This window comes from Ictalurus furcatus, chromosome 28 (assembly GCF_023375685.1).
Source record: "Ictalurus furcatus strain D&B chromosome 28, Billie_1.0, whole genome shotgun sequence".
Classification (NCBI taxonomy): domain Eukaryota; kingdom Metazoa; phylum Chordata; class Actinopteri; order Siluriformes; family Ictaluridae; genus Ictalurus; species Ictalurus furcatus.
In genome coordinates, this window is record NC_071282.1 from 5886959 (window position 1) to 5909487 (window position 22529).

Sequence of the window (22529 nt, forward strand, 5' to 3'; positions counted from 1 at the left end):
CTGTCACGGTGCTGCATCATTCTCCGTCCCCTTCCTCCTTCAACCTTCAGCATTGTCCTGTTATAATCTTAGTATTCTGTGGCGCTTTGAGTTGAGAGATCATGTACCCGGTCCGCAGAGTTCATTGTTGCTCTATTAATAGCGTGGGGCGGGATGGCGAGCGAGCCGGCAGCTGGCAGGAAGGAAGTGGGTTTGGAGAGATGAGGGATTACCGGGAGAGCACGGGGGGTCACACACTGAGCTCCAGAATGACAGAATCTCAGGTGTTGAGGTTCGCTGGGAACGACTGCGCGAAGGATTACGCAGAAGTGAGTAGAGCGGCTGAGGGAGGTGAGGCTTGGTCTTGACATTGAGGTTACATCAAGACAGCAGTGTGTGTGTGCCATTTATTTATTTTCCTGAAAAACACTCCGATATGACCAATTGTTTTCAAATTGCTAGTTATTAATACTGTATAATATATATATATATACACACACACACACACTTAAAGCATCTACAATATAGTCAAATATTCAATAGTCAACAAAATAGAAGTTCCTTAAACCTATTTCAAGATATTCTTTATTCATTTGAAGCGTGAAATAGTCAAAATTTGGATTATTTTGCTCATTTTAAGCATTTAGGTCTAAATCTGACAATTGGACGAAAAACTTTACAGCTTGAAATTAGTTTAATAATCTTTTTTTTGGGTTTATTTAGTGTTTAGTACTGTCGCCTCGCACCTCCGGAGTTGGGGGTTCGAATCCTGCCTCTGCCATGTGTGTGCGGAGTTTGTCTGTTCTCCCGGGGTTTCCCCTGAGTAGTCGTAGACTGATTGGCATTTGTGTGTGAATATGTGTAATCGTGACCTATGATGTCCAGGGTGTCCCACGCCTCGTGCCCCGAGTCTCCTGGGACAGGCTCCAGGCTCCCCACGACCCTGTGTAGCGGTACAGGAAATGATTTATTGTAATCTTGTAATAGGAAATGTTAGGTTCATTTGACTGTACTATAAGATGGTTTCTCTAATTGCTCTTTTAGAAAAATTTTAATCCAAAGGCGACATTTTCTGAAAATTTTTCTGTTCGAGTTTAAAGTTACAGAGAAAATTGTGTATGAATATTAAGAAATAGAGCACTTTAAAGATTTTTTTTTTTTTTTTAAAAAAGAACAAAACATCACTGCGGCTGTTTGGAATGACTGCAGAAACGTTTTTCAAGAAAGATTTCTAAGATTCTTAAAAAAAAAAAAAAACCCATTCAATTGATTTCTTTATAATATCAGCACAAAAAAATCCTGCTGTTAATTCACATACCCAGATGACGTTCATGTGGTGAAGTTTTCTGTGACAGTCATGCTGGAACGTTACGTTTTTCGAAACGGGAAAATTAGACATGAAGTTTTACTGCATTTTTCTTATTTCTTATTAACTTTAAGACAGAGGTAAAAAAAAAAAAAAAAAAGAGAAACTGCTGACGGAAACTTTTAGAGGTGCAATAACATATCTGGTAACATGAACTAACCTGTTTTGTAGATGTAATTCCAATAAAGATCTAAATCTTTGTAGATAAATTAAAGAGTTTTGTTGTTTTCTTCTAATTTTTCCTGGCTTCATTGTTGCTATAGCAACAATTAGAACTGCGAAAAGATGTTGTATCCATTTCTGTTGAAGTGTCTCTCATTTGAGCTCCATAGCCGTCAAAGAGAGAGAATTAGTCTACTTCATTACCAGTTACAGTTGTGCTCATAAATTTACATACCCCTTGCAGAATCTTTTTTTATTATGATGTTATTATTTTGACTTCTGGGAAACATGTAAATATCTTATGTAGATCCTGAAGAGCAGTACTAAATGAAAAAAAAAAGAGCTTTAAACAAAATAATAACAATTTACAAAGATCATCCTGTTCAAAAGTTTACATCGCCCTGGCTCTTCATGTATCGTGTTCTTGAGCATCAGTGAATGTTTGCACCTTTTGTAATAGTCGTGTACGAGTCCCTCAGTTGTCCTCAATGTGATAAGATGGATCAGAATATAATATAGTCGCTGCTGGAAAGGGGTCAAATATGCAGAAGATGCTGAAAAGCAAAGAATGTGCAGGACCTGGAGGATTTTTCTGAAGAACAGTGGGCAGACAAACAAGGGACTCATGAACAACTCTCACAACACTGTTGTTCATCCAGGTGACAACACACCGTATTAGGAATCAGGTGTATGTGTGTAAACTTTTGAACCGGTTCATTTGTGTAACCTCAGTTATTATTGTGTCTTGTCGACTATATGTAAACATCTGTTATGTGAAATAGCTTTTCAGGGCAGGACTAAATAAAAAAATAAAATGCAATTTTAATAATCCGTCTTACTTAAATAAAAATGATTAACATTTGAGCACAACTGTATCTGTGTATCGTTCCTGCTGGCTTTTCCACCTGTGTAAATTCTTTTGTATTATCCTGAATGTGACTGTGGAATGTTAACTGCCTTCACTGTTTTTCCCCAACACCCAATTTTTCCCTTTCCTGCAGGGAAAATCTTTCCTACAGGTGCATGTTGTCTGCAGTCTGGTCTATGCTTAGTGGTTGTTCTTCACTGGTTTGAAATTGTTTAAATATTTGCAGGTGTATAAAGAGCGCAGGTTCTGCACATGTAGGATTTAGAAACTTTTCTTACTGTTTTCTGGAGGACCTTTCCCCACCATTTCTTAAAGTTGGAAACGGCTTTTGTTTAAGATGTAAGAAAACTATGAGGCAAAAGTCTAGCTGTTGATTGTTACTTAATAATAAGTAGTACCAATTGAGTTCTTATACTGATGATCATCGTTAAACTACATGCTAGTTCAGAGTTTAAGGTTCTGCTCTAGGAACTGGACGTTTTAAGCAAGATCTTTAACCCTCTGCTGCTTAGTTACATACTAACTACTACTTACTTGCTTACTTACTCCTGCTGAGTTACATACATAAACAAAATGTCTGACGAATAAACATATAAGTGGGTAGCTGAAGATGGCCAGTGTTCTGAGATGCTATTCTGTTGACAATGGATATAAAGAGTGGTTATTTGAGTTACCATAGCCTTCAATCAGATCTATTTGACTGATTGGATATTTGGAATGTGCAGGTGTACTTGAGCTCTCTATCGATCTATCTATCTATCTATCTATCTGTCTATCTATCTGTCTATCTACCTACCGACCGACCGACCGACCGACTGACCTACCTACCTACCTACTTACCCAGCTACCTACCTACCTACCTCAGTCCAAGCAGCCAAAAATGCTTGATTTTGCTGTGGCTTTTTTTCAAAATTTGTGATGCAACTTGTGCTTTTTGTCAGAAAACTGCTTGAATTGGTGAAATTGTAATGACATGAAATTGTTTTCACAGTGATGTTTGTTGGTAAATGAGACCTTTTACAGTAGCTGTGAATCGAAGTAGGCTTTGGCTGAATGCGATGACGTCACATGACACGTCTTGCCAAAATCTGCAGAAAATCAGCAGATTGCCGTTTTGAAAAATGGCAAGCTCCTCCGACTATCGCAGCGTTTACTTGATTTTATGTTCATTTATGTTAATCGCAAAACCCTGGAGTGAATGACTCTATCTGTCTAGCCATGTTCTTGCATGCACTATGATTTCAGCAGCAGTGCATAACTGCACTTGAATTTGACATATTTAGTTTTTTCATTAAAATCAGATTAAGACTGGAAGGGGATCAGTCTATACTGTAGATGTGCCTCAAGGCCTACGACCCTGCTGTCATGAGACCATTTGGGAATCAGCTTAATTCCCTCTTCCCTGTAATCTGCAACAAGTGCTAGCAGCATGTGGGTCATGCTGTATAAATTGCTCTTTGCTGTTATCCTGGCCTTCTGCACTTAGCAAATGGTGATCAAGGCTGATGTCTCGATAAGTTATTCATTATTGTATTGCATACTGTATGAGTGTATTACTCCTGAAGTTAGTCCACTGCACTGACAGACCTGTACAACAGAAAGCATGCATATTGAGTCAACTTCCATGAATGAAATGCTTCATAAACGTGTGGGGGGGGGAACCCATAGAGCTGTCAAATATACATATATATTCTCATGGGACAGACAGGAGAGACAGGAGAAACGATTTAGAAAAATAATCTATATTGTCCTATATTGTCATTATATCCAAAATAGAGTACAAGCAGTATATATTATATTTTCATCGTATTACTATGCTCACTGGTCAGAGTGGACAGGAAGGCTATGGTAACTCAAATAACCACTCTTTGCAACCATGGTGAGCAGAAAAGCATCTTTTTCATGAATAGGTATGCATTCCAAACATATAGCTAAGCAGCTGTAGGTTAACAATCTAACCGATTGTTCTTCTAGTTACTAGCAAACAACCTTAAACATTGAGCTAGCATGTAGTTAAAGATAATCATCTATATATAAAGTAGAGAGTCTTTAAAATAAATATGACACTTTAAACTGAATCCTGGGAGCCACTGGAAGCAGACCAAGGCTTAAGTATTAGTGTTCCACTTCTAAGCACCAATCTATACCATTTAAAGTCTTTATAAAAGTGATGTATTGATGTAAACATGCTTAGCTGCTGTGTAGCTATGTGTGTGTGTGTGTGTGTGTGTATTATCGACACAGGATGCTGATTGTTCTCTGTTCATTATGATAGATCTGTTGGTCATTATGTCCTCTTGCTGTGCTGATAAAAAAGAATCCATTAATCACCAAAGATTTACACAGGCGTATTGTGGAAGTCCGACCATTAGAGGTCTGAATCACTCGCGACCCTACCGTAGTCATTAATCACACGCTGTTTTGTTCATAGCCTCATAACATGGTTCATGAGAGGGCGGACAAGAGCAAACTGTACCAGTTGAGTTCTTGTTATGACTGGTTCGTATTTTAAAAAGAAACAGTAGGTCTAGTAGTTTACAGGATAATAAGCAGTGACAGGGTGTTGTCATGCTGTTCCCATCCCAAAAGTTGATTATTTTCCAATAACTGCACACCCCAAAGTGTTTTTTTTTTCTTCTCATATTAGAGCAGTTTTCCAAACATTTATTTATTTATTTATTGATTTATTATCGACCAACATTTTTGACATTTACAGTAACCTGTAATGATGTGGAATGCCCAATGATCCAATTCCAATGATCACTTATGTTATAACAACTATAAACATTAATTTGTCCACTCATACAAGTCCATGTGTAAGTTATTGGGTATAGAAATGATAACGCATTAGAATGAGGGCGTTGATATAAACCTGTGATTTGCCTTGCAGCCGGAACTACTTTCTGTTGATCTAGAAAATGAATCAACACTTTCCAACCAATCAGATTTCAGAATGTATTGTCAGTACGTCCCAAAACATTGTACAAGTAGAATATGTACAGTATATTTTATTGATATTATATTATTATATTAATTTAGGAGGCATTTTTATTCCTAAGGTACACTCTCTAAGCTAGAATTAAGAATCTCACTTAAGTTTGTTTGTTCAAATTCTCCAAGTTACTACCAAAGACCTTTAAACACCAAGCTACCACTTGCTTGGTCGCTTAACAGTCCGTACAGGTTTTTTTTGTGCTTGTTGCTGACAAAAGTGCTTGATTTTTGCTGCGTTTTTCTTTTTTTCTTTTTTTTTAAAAAATTTGCGCTGCAACTTGCAGAGATTTTTTAATAAGACCTTATTTTTGCGCCGAAATTGCAACTGCACTAAATTGTTGTGCACGGTCTTTTGCAGTGATGTTTGTTGGTAAATGAGACCTTTTAGCTGTACTCGTGTTCGACGCACATGAATCGAAGAGAGCTTTGGCTGAATGCGTGTTCTGATGACGTGTCTCGGCCCAAATCTGTGGAAAATCTGCAGGAATTTTTCAATAATTCCAAGCTCCTCTGAATATTGTGGAGTTTGCTTAATTTTGAATTAGTTTCTACAACTGTAAAATCTTGGAGAGATTGGCTTAAAAGGTAATTACTGTATGAGGATTATCAATTCAACACATGCTGGATATAGTGCATGCTGAAATCCTGGTCTGGTCTGGTATGTATTCTATATCCAAGTTCTTTATGATTTTATCCTTTCTATTTTATTATTACTATTCTTTTATAATGCCACATTAGCAGATGGGCGTAATCTAAATCTCAGTAACACAAACAATTACAAATAATACATCTGTAATTGTAGTAAAACTAACTCCAATCTATTTGCGTTCTATGAGAGGAAACCTTAAAAGGCTTCAATGAATAAATATAAGTAAAATAGTATAGGTCATATTTATAGTATGATCAAAAAGGACATTTGAAGACATAGTTTTACACGGCAACCTCCAGAAAACAAACCCTGGATTTAAAACCCCTAGAAAAATGGATGTAGTGCTCCAAGTAGGGCGCGAAGTTGTCTGAATCTTAATTTAGTACAGGAAAAAAAGAGAGCTGTTGGCATACCAGAAAGTACAAAGCACATCCTCTAGTAGAGAGCAAAAATTATTTTCAGTTGTCATAGTTGGGATGGTGTGAGTGCGATGCCAGGAAATTTCCCTACTGTTATGAAGTGTCATAATGTGTGTGAAGTGTGCTGTTCCCATCTACATGCACAATGCGCACACACACACACACACACACACACACACACACACACACACACACGCACGCAGACAATGACTTCATAGGTCTTGGACAGAAAACAGGAAACAGAGACACAGATTCATACATAGTTAAAACCTCTAGTTCCCAGCACATGCCTGTGAGTCAGTTATGATCAGTGTTTTCATGGTGTAATGGGTTTATATTTATTTATTTTTAGAATAGAATAGTTCTATAGGGTGCAAGATGAGGACCTGTGTGTTCTCAGCACATGCAGGATTAATGTGTCTGGGGCATCAGAGAGCTGTCCCATCTGTGGAGACAGACATCTCCAGTTAAAGCTCAGTTTCAGCTGTTAAAGTTCATCTAGTTAATGTTTATCCTGTACGCACCAAATCTGTTTCACGAAATCAAAATATAAAAGATATTTCTTCATATTTTATAACTATCCGTAATAATAATAATAATAATAATAATAATAATAGTTTTGTTATTATTATTATTATTATTAGTAGTAGTAGTAGTAGACACAGACACACTCACACACAAACATATAAAACAACAAATAAGCAAATAATCATCACAACACAAACATTTATAACAACAAATAAGCTAATAATCATCACACAAACATCTTATGCAATAAACAAACAAATAATCATGACATGCCAGCATCTTATACAACAAGTAAACAAATAATAATCACACAAACATCTTACGCAACAAATAAACACAATCCTCACAAACGTTATACAGTACAAGTAATAAACAAATAATCATTATACACACATATCTTATACAACAAATAAACAACCATCAGATAAAAACATCTAATGCAACCAAAACAAATTATAATCCAACACAAACATCTAAAACAATAAATAAGCAAATATTCATCATTTATGCAATAAGTAAATATTCATGACATGCAAACATCCACTACAGCAAATAATCATTACACTCAAACATCTTATACAACAAATAAACAAATAATCACAAAAACATCTTATACAACAAATAAACAGCTAATCATCATGCACAAACATCTTACACAAAAAAATAAACAAAGAATAATCACGCTCAAACAAGAATCATGACACACAAACATCTTAACAACTAAACGATCTTATTTTAGCATATTTAACTATTTAACAAATAACTAAGAATGATGATTTTATTATTCCCAAAGTGTGACTGATGACCAGCTTACCGTGGTTCCAGTGGAAGAAATGGAAAAAACAACTGGTCATTTTAAAATAGTTTTTTCCACACTACTTTTTTTTTTTTTTTTTTAAATTTGCTTTGGTATTATTTTCACAAGTTTCATTAGAAGCTTTCATTACAGTTATACATATTTCCTTTCCAGAAAATCCTTGTTTCAGAACACATGATCATTGTAACATGTAATGAGAACATTTATTGTAATCACCAAAACACAACACTGTTGCTGTTTACATGGTAGTTTCTTAATCAAATTATGGTCTTAATTAGATTGAGTGGATTATTGTTGTCCATGTAAACGTAGTCAATGATGCTGTACTGTAATACAGTGTACACAGTCATCACAATAGATATTACACCTATATTATCCAACCAAACGGACAAAAGCCATAATAACATTTATATTATTTTATTTATACAAGTAAGATGTGATCAAAGAACACATCAAAAGTCACTCATGCAGGAAAAATAGTTTATTTGACAGTATATTTTTCAAGAATACTGTGGCTGCATTGTGAAACAAAACAAATGTAAACAATTTACTGTAAATGGAGATCATCTCAAATGAATTAACATCAAGCCCGGCTTCAACATTTGGCCATGAAATTTCATCAACATCACAGTGAATAACTTTGTTGTTCATGCACCGTGGGAAAAAAACCTTCTGGCAGGACAAATCCAGGCTTGACGTTGCTCGGCAGTTATGTCATTGCAAGCCTCATCCATGGCATGAAGGAGGGTGACATGCTCATGGGGAAGGTGATCATACACCTTCCACCTCCAAGTAGAGAAGAATTCCTCAAATGGGATGAGGAAAGGGGAGCATGGTGGGAGATATAAGGTGATGAGCCTGAAATCATTCCCGAACCAGCAATTTGTAGCTTACCATCACACCAACACACAACGATCAGACCAGCTGAAAATCTATAGACATACCAAATGATGAACTGATTAACCATTAAGTTCAGGTGGATTAAATGACAGACAATTGTATTAAACTGAACGAGAAAAGATGCAAATGAACAGTTTGAGCGTAATCGTATTATGGAAGACAGTTACTGGGAAGCACTAATTATTTTTAGAGAAAGGAATACTTTGTGATTTTGTGTTGTGTACTAACATAATTGAAAATATGCTGAAAAAAGTGCATTTTTAATGATTTGTTGTGATATTCGTATTAAGAGGTTTGAAAATTTACCACTGGCGTGTGAAAATTGCATTAAACCAATTTTAAAAAAAAAACTCTAATAGAAAGATTATTGTTTAGAAAACCCCACCTCACATACTTTGCGCGGCTGGTGGTGGGGTGACGGTGTGATGACCTATAGATGACCCCTTATTAAAATAGGAGTGTGATTTGAATGCTGAAAGACACAGGATTGCTGGTGCAGACCATAATAGCAGCAGCGTATCCATCTGTTAATGGACGGATGCAGGATATTGCAGCGAGGAAAATGAACAATGCAATAAGGCCAAGTGTGTCCAAGAACGGTTCTGCAAACATGACTATAAATTCGATTTAATGCACTGGCCAGTGCGGATATCAAGCCAGTGGAACATCTGTGAAATGAAAAGCCATGCTGTTTGGAGAAGAGATTGCAGCCAAGTAAAAAGTAAAAACAAACGTAGAAATGTACATGGAATTACATCTCAATGTACAGTATATTCTAGAAGTACAGCTTCGAATTCTTCACTCAAGTTACAGTAGAGAAGTAAACTCTTACATTTTTAACATTGATTTTAGTTACTGAACGTAAATTAGACTCCTATTCACCATGCAACCAAGGAATGAGGGAAACCATTAGCTAAACCTAACTAGCAACAGCTTTATCGCTAATCTCTTAAATGTTAGCTAGCATGAGGACACAAACGAGCAGAATGCTACTAGCTCGCTGTCACAATACAAGCTGCCATAATAAATACAAAGCGTACGAAGCTCTTAGCATTGTAAAGGTTGCTCACATACTCATGCCGGTTAACATCTGAGAGATTAGGAATAAAGCTCTCATGATGCACGCTAGCCGAATGCTAATAGATAGCTGCATCAATACTGCTTAAACTGCTTTGATAAATACATAGAAATTTCTGCATTGCAAGCAGATAGAATAAATCTTTGGTGTAACAATGAGCTTGTGGTTCTTTGAATCAACACGAGGGTGCGACCTGTGGACGCATGCTTGAAAAATCACCTCAGACTTCCATTGTAATCAACAATGTATAACTCCTGCTTTCCTGTTTTATGTGATTTGTGAATTGGAGGTGCATTCGCGTATACATAAGCTCAGCAATCCTTTCCCTCTCTGATGTAGAACCACAGACATGAAACGGAATTGAGCTTTGGAGATATGCAAATGTCCTGGCAAATACACACACACACACACACACACACACACACACACACACACACACCCACACACAAACACACGCAGAGCAAGCAAGCCGTAATTACACTATATAGCTTAGTTTCCACACTACTGTTAGCTTTTTTTTGTTAGTTGAAAATAAGTTGAGTCTTTAGTGGTCACCTATACATTATAGCACAGTGAAATTCATTTCTTTGTATACCCCAACATAACAGGAAGTTGGGGTCAGAGCGCAGCATCAGCCATAATGCAGCACCCCTGGAGCAGAGGGGGTTAAGGACCTTGCTCAGGGGCCCAACAGTCGCAGCTTGGCTGCACCGGGGTTTGAGCCCGACCTTCCGATCAGTAACCCAGAGCCTTAACCATCAAGCCACCACTGCCCCCATAGATATGTAATGTTTAATGTTTGGGTTTGAAATTACACTGTCATACTGTATGTAAGGAATAAAGCACAAAGGAACATGGAGTTATAGGGAAATAATCAATGACGGACTGGTGTATTAGTTGTTACCGAGAATTTTAGAATGTCCGCATTAAAGTAAACTTATCCTGCCACTATTGTCGGAGCAGCAGCACCTTCTGACCAATCAGAACCGAGAATTCAACAGCACTGTGTTATAAAATGTTAATATCCAATACATATCCCAAATACTCCTCAAACCTAAAAGGTTAATCCTACTAGACACTTTGTCTCTTAAATCTGCTAAAACGTATTGCGTTCTTTTCTGGCCACGAGCTTCAGAATCTTGAAGATTGCAATTACGTCTGCTGGTTTTCAGCTTGGGCATTGTGACACAGTGGGCTTTTCAGAACAAGTTTTAGTCACTTCGCTGTAAGAGTGACTTAGCTCCGTGGCAAAGAGGATTTTGAATTTCAGTAAGAATGGAAGATCCTTTGTGTAAGTATACGTGAAAATAAGTGCTGAGGAGACCATGCTGAAAAATACCCAAAACAATAGAAACCCTCATAGAACTTGTAATGGATTTAATTGGGAATTGTATTGGTTTTAATGGAAACTGTAGTAGTTCCTGTGGGTCTCTATTGGTAGTTTGTTACCTTCTATTGGTGGCATGTTATGTCTAGTGGATACCATTAAGGATCAATAATGGTAATGGTTTGTAATGGTATTTGTAATGGAAATAATTAGAATTTCTGTGATGGTATCTATTGTTTTTGTTTCCCAGCAAGGGAAAGACAACGAAAGGAATTACATGGGAGAAGCAGTAAGAAAGAAAATAAGGGTTACCGATTGGCTTACACTGTTTTCTAACCCGATCCAAATTCTCAGCCTGCATTTACACTGTGTGTGTGTGTGTGTGTGTGTGTGTGTGTGTGTGTGTTTCTATCTTATGAAGCCACACTAAAACCAGCACTTTGTCTGATATTTGAGGAATCAAACAGCCTACTACTGCATATCAGTAGTTTGTTTATCACCTCATGTATCGACATGAGCTCATGTGTAGCAGGAGTTGAGAAGGTCATGTCTCTCTCTCGCCGTCTTTTTTTTTTTTGCTGTTGTTGTTGTTGCTAAAAACAGAAGACGTACAAGACGGTTTCCTCTTTTGTCTCAACAAAATGTGACGAATATTCCACGTTTGTCTGTTATCCGATGACTTGTCACATCTCAGGCAATTAATGAGCTTGACTGTCTGAATCGGAAGAGGAACAGGAAGTTGGTGCTACTCATTCAATGCTGATTCAGTGGCAGATTTAGTGCTTTCAGTGTGCGCTACCTCAGGATTTGATTACAGCACGATGCTTCCTGGGCAGCCTTAAAAGGCAGAAGTGTTTTTTTTCCCCCTGATTGATTTATCCTAACATACTGTATGCTTGTAAGCCTCTTGCAGTTTGCTCATGAATTATCAATTGCCATATTGATCCAGTCTATCTCTGTCGATTTACTAGCAATACCATGCTAAAATGCATTTTAAAATCTTACCTACTTCATTTCAGTTACAGTATAAGCAATAGTTTTTTTTTGCAAATTTGTAAATGTGCAATTTGGCCATGTTCTTCCACTATTCATTTCTCTATGAACTCAACATGACATAATGCCTTACTTGGCTGTTTTTTTCCCTCCCAAATGAATGATTTCCAAGCACATCTGGATCAACAATAACTGAATCGGGTAAATTTATGGAGGAAACCAGTGACTCAGCGAAGGCTGCTCGCTAGGCTGCATCCTGAAAAAAAAGTATTTTCCCTTCAGACTGTCAAAGTTATACAAGGTACAGCCTACTTTTTTATGGTGCTCGGAAGCCGACTGAAGTATTTGAATATGAATTTTGTATATTCAAATGATATACGAGTCACTTTAAGCATTTTCTTTACTGTAATGTATTTAATACATTGAGATTTTTAGATTAGAACTTGCTAGGGGTAAGATTTTATGGGTAAGAAAAAAAAAATCCATTTCTCAATAATACAAATTTGATGTAAATTAGACCCAATGTCCTGGATTTCCAGGGAAACACAGATTCAGTATGTGTTTTTAAAGGCAAATCTTTCCCCTGGCAAGTTCAAAACAAAGAAAATAAAAGAAGGTAAATTGTACATTTAATCTAATACACCACAGAAAAAAAAAAACATTTATTGTGATGTATGTAATTCAGCTATGTGAAATTCCTATTCAAGCATCTTTGTCAAAGTGTAAATATTTCAGCCTCATGTCGAACTTGTTGTTGTAAGGCTGTGGTTGTTTCTTTGATAATGCTACTATTAGCCACATAAACTAGCCAGTAAGCAGAGACTGCTATAACCTGACAGACATACTGTCTGTATAATACATTTGTTAAATAGCATTTGCATTTGTGGTTGTTTATGTTGACTGGTTAATCTAAAATTGTGTAACAGGCTACTTGAGAGAACTTTTGTTCATTTTTACTAGATACTTCTTTTATTTTTACGAGATACTATTTTTATGTTTATTCGATACTTTAAATTTGTTTTACTACATCCTTTTTTTATTTTTAACAAATTCTTCTTTAATTTTTTACTAGACATGTTTTTTATTTATTTTTATTAGATACTACTTTAATTTTTAATAGATACTTAATTTTTTTACTACATATGTTTTTATTTTTACTAGATACTTCTTTAATGTTTTACTACATACTTTTTTTAAAAAAAAATGTCTACTATATACTTTTAATACATTTTTCTATATACTCCAATATTTTCTAGAAAAAATTCTTTATTTTTAACACATACTTTTTTATTTTTACTAGACAGGTCTTTCATTTTTATTAGATACAACCCAGGATGTACCCTGCCTTGTGCCCCATGCTCCCTCAGATAGGCTCCAGGTTCCCTGTAGGATACGTGCTATAGAAAAAAAAAGACAGATGGATGGATGGATCGTTCTTTAATTTTTTATAGAAACTTTTTTTACTAAATGCTGTTTTATTTTTAATAGATGCTTCTTTCATTTTTACTAAATACTTTTTATTTTTACTAGACTTTTTCTTTCTTTCTTTTTTTCTTTTCTATTTTATTATTATTATTATTATTTATTTATTTATTTATTTTTTACATTTTTAGTAGATGCTTTAAAAACATTTTACTAGATACTTTTAATTTTTACTAGATGCTTTTTTAATTCTATGTATATGTTACAGTATTTTTGGGTGACCACAGACCATGGAGCTTCTTCTGGGTGATAACAAAACAAACTTCATAAAGTCTTTAAATGGATTAAATGGATTTTAATTTTTAGCATAGAATTATCAAATACACAAACTATGGTTAACTAGCATCCATGCTAATGAGATTATAACATCAAGGACATTCTAATGATTTAGTTAAAAAAAATTTTTTTTTTTCAATTGAATAAATTAATAAATTTCAGTCTATTTGAGTCGGTACGGTAAAAACACTGGTACGGTAAAAATGAGTCAGTCAATATCACAATTTCATTGAAGAAAAAGTAAAAAAAAACAACGCAAGAAAATAATTTTCTTCTTATTACAATCTTCCGGAAATTCGGATGATGCAACGTCCCGTTGAACACGTGACTTGTGGAATAGTCTAAATATTTCATAGGGCTGAATGTGTTCAGGTAACATGGGTGAGTGAATGTTGTGGGACACCGAAATACATTTTTTATAACCGATAATGGATGCCACATGAAAAAAAGGATCTTTGAAGCACGAAAAATTAAACAGATTCACACATTAATACAAAAATAATGCAATTTTTGAAGTATGATAATGACTATAATTCCAGGTAAAGTGTAGTTATAGTAGGCTGGGGCAGGGAAAAAAAATGCAGTGTTCTAATTGTTATGGATTTGTTGCAGATTTGATTCATATTTTAAGTTAGTATCATGCACATCAGTTGTACTTTAGCTTGGTTTAAAATGTCTTTTCCCTTTACATACACATTTGTAAATGTACTGTCAGTGTGACACGGCAATCGTGGAATCACTCTACGTCGTTTCTGTACGCTATTCTGGCCACAAGCTTCAGAATCTTGAAGACTGCACTTCTTTTTTTCTGGTTTCAGAGTGAACACAAACAAACAAACAGACAAAACAAACAAAACAAACAAAAAGTGAATGGACTCGCACCTTTAAAGGCTATTAATGAACTGAGTTTGAAGCAGTTAGCAGTGAGTGAAAAGCGAGTGTTATAAGTGACGGGGTATGAGAAAACATTTTGTGGTAGGACGTCTGCTATATCTGCACTGCCTCTAAATTTCAATGCACATTAGAAGCTTTAAGCCCACATCTAGCAAGAGAGAGAGAGAGAGAGACAGACAGACCGACAGAGAGACAGACAGACAGTTTGAGAGATAAAAAGCGAAAGAGGAGGGGTGTGTCTCTAAATTATTTAACAACTAGCATAACGTGTTGCCCAGAATGTGAGACTAGAGGCTCTAATGATGTTTACTCGATGAAAGTAAAACTCCTACATATGTACACACACACACACACCTACACACACACACACACACACACACACACACACACACACTGTACAATTCATTAGCTTCATACACTGCAGCTTGTAGTGCAGGTTTAATTCACTATAAAAAGATGAGAGATGAAACAAGGTACATTTGCATGTCTTTGTACACCTCAGAACACTACACACCCCCATACACACACACACACACACACACACACACACTAGAATGTATTCCATACATCACTATCTATATAGCGTTACAAACTACTTTATACATAATTCCAGTCTAATAATACACTAGGTATGTGAGTTAGATTTGCATTCAATATATTTAAATATGTAATGACCTGAAATTCTCTGAACCTGGAGCTACACGGCATGTTGCCTGTTGTATGCTCTCTAGGTAGAAATCTCAGCAAACCTTAACAGGATTTCAGCAGAACTGCATGCAAAGCAGAGAGGTCTGGTTTATACCTGCTGTATTATTTTGTGTACAATGCATTGTGCATTGTTCACACACTCGCTGCATATCTTATGTACCTCTGGAAGATTTAAAAACGGCATCCATGAGAGCCAGAACATCCCCGTCCATCAAGTTCCAAGTCAAACTGTTTAGTCGAAACAGACAGACGATCTCGGTTTCTCTTGATTGTTGTCATGGGTTGCATCTCAAATTGAAAACGCGGACCTTATTTACTCATCTACAAAATCTAGTAGAATGGTACGCAAAACAGATCTTTCGGTAGGTTTAAGGCTACGTGAAAATTCGAACACTGACTGTATTAGACCTCAGTTAGGGTTAGTACTCAATAACGGTCTAGAATAGTATGTAAGTAAGTATTTGAGACACAACGCTAGTTTTGTTTAGCCAGCTTGTTTAGTGTGGGGGAGATTTGTACAAGTATTCTGGCTGAACTATGCTAGTTAGTCCCTCCAGCATTTTGTGATATTGCGATCGCAGAAGTTTACACAAAATCAAGCAAACGATTAAGCAATCAATGTTAAAAAAAGCAAGCAATATTAAGACGAGCTTGCAGTGTTTCAAATTTGTTTGAAAAAAAAACATCATCATCACAATGCGCATTCGGCCCAAGCCCTCTACGACTCGAACGCGAGTACAGCTAAAAGGTCTCAATTACCGACAAATACCACTGGCGAAGGACCGTGCAAAACAATTTCATGCAGTTGCAATCTCGCCAATTCAAGTAGTTTTCCGCAAGTTGCATGAATGAAACTTCACCACACCCATTTCCATGCGTTAAAAAAAAGTATAGTATGTATAGTATATCAGTATGATATAAACCTCACCAAGTCGAATGAAACATCACTGCACATATAAAAGTGTCTTGTGTAACTCGGTGGACAGGTGGAGCAGGTAGGGATTTGCTGAAATGGGATAGTTTGGGGAGGAATTGGGATGGGCCTGTCAGAAATAGGACTATCAGCTCAGTCTGTGCACGCGTCCCTCTTAATTCTGCACTCTTATCCTAATCCTGAATGAAAGGAAAGAATGTAGAAAAAACACAAATTCTGTTTTGGGTCTTGTTTTTTTTTTTTTTTTTTACCATAGGTTCTTGCTACCCAAGTAAAGAGAAGAAAACCTTTTTTAATGATAAAAAAAAAACATTCTGGTTTTCCATGGCTTTGCTCTAACTTGTCACAACATGTTTAAAACCATGACACACATGTACAGTTAAAATGAGTTAAAAACCTTTTCATACATCCTAGCTTTGCTTGGTCTTGCACCTTTAACCCTTTAACAGATGGTTCAACGTCCACGCTGTGGAAGCGCCTTCACGCATGAGCGGCATCTGAAGCTTGTGTGACATCATGCCTATTTATTAGCCTGCTGTGATCAGGTGAACTAGCAATTAAGCGCGTCACGTGATATAAAACGGTACCTGTGGACCGCACCGTCAGCCTTTATTATCTTCAGCGAGACTGCGTGACGCTTGCAAGAGACTCTTCATTTCTTCTCTATCTTTTCAAATAAAAAGAAAGAAAAATCTCTTAATTTTTCTGTCCCTTTAAAAAAAAAAGAGAAACGTATGTGAGAGAGTGACTTTCTCAGTAGGGGGTCGCCTCATCGAATGCTTTGTCTAAAGGGGTATCCTTACAGGATGTGTGTGCTGCGGCAGGGTGGTCTACGCCGCTCGCATTCATTCGATATTACAGCCTGGATATACATTCCGCCCCGGTGTTCGAGTGTCTTGGAGTGACCCTCGGGCTCGGATTTTTTGAAAAGGCCATACCCTCAGTATGACAGAGTGGGTATTCTTGTTCCCACAGTGTGAAGCTCACACAACGTTGAGTTCCCTTTGAAAGGGAATGAAACGTTGCGTAGCTTTTTCATGCTGGGGCATGCCTGTGAAAGGCTGACGGCATGGTTCACATGTGCCATTTTATATCGCGCGACGTGCTTAATTGGCATGTCACCTGATCACGGCAGGCCTATAAATAGGCACGATGTTACACAAGTTTCAGATGCCGGTCACGTGCGAAGGCACTTCCCACAGCGTGAATCTCAAGCAACGTCTCGTTCCCTTCTCAGGGAACAGGGCTACATACGTAACCCAGATGTCCTTGACATGATATGTTCACTTTTCAGTTTTTGAAATACAACTTTCAGATCTGTATGAAAAGCTGACATCGATATCACCAGCGCTACTCTTCATTCATCAAATTACCGAGCAAAAAATCTCAAAATTTAGTAAAAGGATTAAACACATACCGTGTTTTTGACTTTCCCATCTTGATATGATGACGGTATTGTAGAGTCATGCCCCAGTGTATACTGCATGTAGGAGTCGGATTAAAACATGTTACCAGACGGTCACAAAGTCCCTAAACTGAACTGACTTAGCAGGAGTTCATTGCCTGCTCTCAGTTAGCTGTGAGCTAGATTCATAAGCAAATTTCACAAGCATAACTTTTTTTCAAGATTACTTGATGATCAAAAACACGATACATCAACAAAATATGCCAATAAACAAGGAACCCGCACTCATGAACCGCAGACCTTAGGGTTTATTTCTCATATTTACAACAAACTAGGCAAGCTCTCAAACTGCGCGGTGATGGGTTAAACTTCAGGGAGCTTTTTACTCAAATATGTGGATATAAACTGCGTAGGATATGTAGTTTATTTTTATTTTGATGTATTTGTGTGTTTGTTTTTATAGAAGATACGCTTACAGTAGGCAATCATCTTGTCTTATAGATAGTCATGGTCTCATCCTGTCTAGTGAGTGTGGAGGACGGCATACCTAAAAACATTCCATTGTAATTTCATCTTCAACGAATTCACAATCAATTTATAGCTGTAAAAGTACAAACGTACTACTGGTTCATTGTGCTCAATTAGAACGTTTACTGTTACCTTAAATGGGCAAATCAACTGTAAACGTAAGTAAATGTCCATAACTCCTAATCTAATGGGTGATTACATAAAAAAAAAAAAACCAATAACAACACTGAAATTTTGATGAATTGTTTTTATTAATTAAATGAATGAGAATTAACCTAATTTTTTTCTGCACAAGTATTACGTTGTGTCCCTGTTAAATACAGTACAACCAAATTCCAAATTGGGTTTACAAATGGTAAAGTCATTAGCTGGCCCAAAGGTTTGGTTTCCCAGAAACAAAACGGAACGAGTCTGAAAGGTGGTAGTTTACATGTGAGGAGTAAAACACATTAGGGAGTGCTATTATAGAAAAATAATCCAAGCTACAGTGGTGTGATATGGCCTGATGCAAAGTTCATTATTTTCCTTATTTATTGTCCAGAAGTGTTTTATTCCTTTTATACCTCGGCGATTTACCAACAATTACAATTTCCCATATCTTAATGAACATGTCATCCTTTTGAACCATCTAATATTATGGAAAGTCCATGGCTGCTGATTTGTCCACCAGATCCCACGCTCTACGTGACAGAAACTCGCGGAACTCACGAACGTGAAGTTTTAAGGAGTAGAGAAAGCATGCATATTTTATCACCCGACTCTCAAGTTCTTAGCTCTTACAGTGGTTTCATACAGTATAGTTCGTGTTTTCCTTTAATGAGCAGCCGCAGATCTTGTAGCAGGACAGGAGGTCAAGTGTCTTGGACCTTCGCAGCAGACAGTATTGACGAAGACGAATCAATTGACCCCCTCAAGCTGCGGCGGTCTAAAAATAAAGAGATAAAAAAGACAGGATGGATTAGAGCATTATATAAAGGACGAAAGCAAAAGAGCAAAAGGAACATGTAAGGTGATAAATTATTCACTTGCACAGATTATAAGTAGGGATCGGTAATGATGAAGAGGCACTTGTCAGCTGGTTCAGCATGCTTTTATTCACACACACACAAACACACTTCAGAGTTAACCATCGACATCTACAAATTTCCAGATGACTAAAACCATAAATCCACAGCGAACACAGTGAAAAAGAACTGCAGTGACTATCGGGATGATTTTTTTTTCTTCTCTACGCTCTTAAGACGGCATATAAAATGTGTAAGAACATTGCAGACTCTTTCTTCTGCTAGTGCCGAAAGTGTCCTGTAGCAAAGATTATGCAAGTCTTCAGAGAGGTTTGGATCGTTAAAGAATTCATACAGCTGTGAGATCAGTGGGAAAGCTACATTATTATTATTATTATTATTATTATTATTATTATTATTATTATTATTATTATGGTCTTATTAATTTATTAAAAAATAGATGGAGGAGAAGGAACGACTGTTTATAGCAAGAACTCATTTTGCGGATGTTTCCACAACATTAAACGTAACTATAAGTGAATAAAATGTGTCTGTTTGTTTTTTTTTTGTTTAAATTAATAAACAAATTGTAATCGTTGGCAAATTAAAAAATGTAGTATAAGAGGAATCAAACACTTCATTATTTATGTATAAACACTTCATTACATATTTGAAAATAATCAACTTCTGGGTTGTAAGTGAGTAGTAATCGTGGACTATTTTCCTACGACAGCACTCCCTGTAATGTTTTATTCCTTATTTTCTTATAACAGCATGCCCCAAGTTATTCCTCATTTACATAAATGACGAGAGTATTCTTACTACAACGTATTCAACCAATAAAATGTCATCAAATTGTATACACTGATCAGTCATGACATTAAAATCACTGAGAGGTGAAGTGAAGAACATTGATTATGTCGTTACAGTGGCACCTGCCAAGAGGTGGGATATATTAGGCAGCAAGTGAACAGTCAGTTCTTGAAGTTGATGTGTTGGAAGCAGGAAAAATGGGTAAGCGTAAAGATCTGAGCAACTTTGACACGGACAAATTGTGATGGCCAGACGACTGGGACCGAACATCTCCAAAATGGCAGGTCTTGTGGGGTGTTCCTGGTATGCAGGGTCATGGGCATCCCAGGATCATTGATGCATGTAGGGAGTAAAGACTAGCCTGTCTGGTCTGATCCCACAGAAGAGCTACTGCATGTACTTTGTTTACCTGGGGTAGAGATGGCACCAGGATGTGCAATGGGAAGAAGGCAAGCCGGCAGAGGAAGTATGATGCTCTGGGTAATGTTCTGCTGGGAAACCTTGGGTGAGCGCCCCCTGCTGGCCTCACTAATACCACTTCCAGCAGCAACCTTAGTTTTCCCCAGGAGGTCTCCCATCCAGGTACTGGCCAGGTTCAGCCCTGCATGTATGTAGATAAAAAATAAGAGTGGGAGTTTTTTTTTCCACCAACACTTGCAGTTCACAGATTATTATTATTATTATTATTATTGTTATTATTATGCATTTCGCAGATGATTTTTTTCATATACGTGAAAGTAGCAGAAGCAAAAAACAAACCAAGTCCAGGGCTGCCAAGTACAGGAGCCGACAGTGATACAAGTGCTGCAAGACTCAATTTCTACTAATTGGCCTGAAACACGTGTAAGACGGGAGGGCAAAGTGAGCTACGATCAAACACAAGGGCTGAAGAAAGTTCTAGTACACAACAAAAGCTAGTCTTGAAAGCTAGTCAAACCATGAGTCATATTAGAAAGGGGGGAAAAAAAAAAGATTAACTTGTAATGGAGTGCCACTCAACAGCCGCATGACGAAACTTTGTGAAGGGCACACTTCTAACGCCCTGACAAAATTCTAATAAAATAAGTAAATGAATCAAATAAATTCCTAATGATAAAAAAGGAAAAGAAGTGTGTGTGTGTGTGTGTGATGATGTGTGTCTTTTGGGGTTCGTTCCCTCAAACACTGCAGTTCTGAAGCTTGTCAAAAGATGGCATTGCGGCTGCAATTCTGGAAGTTTCAATTGTACATCCTCTCCATTTCACATGCTGCTCTCTTCTGTCGTGTTCACAACACTTTTATTCTTTTGGAAGGTCATGCAAAGTTGTAATTACATGACATCCTGCCGCTGCTACTGGATGCATGTTACCATGACTACCTTTGTCATGACGACCACATTCGTCGACTTTCGGTACATGTGCTAGAAAGTGGCTTCACGTAGGCTTTAAGTATTCCTGCTATACAGTAACGTATTACATATTTTTTTTATTACTCAAAGACTCTCAGAAGCTGAGTGACAAAAGTGTCAACTTTCAACAGATCTCATAGAGAACATGTGGACTGAATTTCCCAAAAATGCATCAGTGCCTGGCATAAGTATTCACCCCCTCCTTTGAACTTTTCCGCCTTTTGTACTTTTACAACCTGGATTTTTTTTTTGTTGTTATTTTTACCATTTGATTTACAAAATGTGTATAATACGGGTAAAATAAGTGTAAAATAGTCATCCAATAAGCACTTTTATACACTATAATCAGAGGCATAACACAAAATAACACAATAAAACAGTTTTACATGGTAAAATAATAAATAAATAAATAAGCACAGCAAACCTTATAAAGTATTGGTGGGAGATTTGGATTCATTTATTTGGTTAAGTGGACTTTTATTATAGGTTTCGAGTTTTACTGATTTAAGTTAGGGTTCAATTGGATTAGCCCCTGGCAATGTATTATATAGATATATTATACTGTAGGTAAATCCATCCATCCATCCATCTTCTACCGCTTACTCCTTCTTCAGGGTCGCGGGGGAACCTGGAGTCTATCCCAGGGAGCATCGGGCACAAGGCGGGGTACACCCTGGACAGGGTGCCAATCCATCACAGGGCACAATCACATACACACTCACACACCCATTCATATTCATACACTACGGACACTTTAGACACGCCAATCAGCCTACCATGCATGTCTTTGGACTGGGGGAGGAAACCGGAGTACCCGGAGGAAACCCCCGCAGCACGGGGAGAACATGCAAACTCCGCACATACATGGCCCCGGCGGGAATCGAACCCCGGACCCTGGAGGTGTGGGGCGAACGTGCTAAGCCACCGTGCGCCCCACTGTAGGTAAATATTTTAGCTAAATTAGAAGGTTGCAGACATTTTATGTGATGATGTTATACAGTATATACAGTATGAGGAG

The 22529-nt window shown here is 37.1% G+C and overlaps 1 protein-coding gene across 2 annotated transcripts in view; it reads left to right on the top strand.

Annotated features, from left to right (window-relative positions):
* dab2ipb (DAB2 interacting protein b) overlaps positions 1-22529 on the top strand; it is a 156332-nt gene that overhangs the window by 11379 nt on the left and 122424 nt on the right. The gene's annotated exons all lie outside the window — the stretch shown is intronic.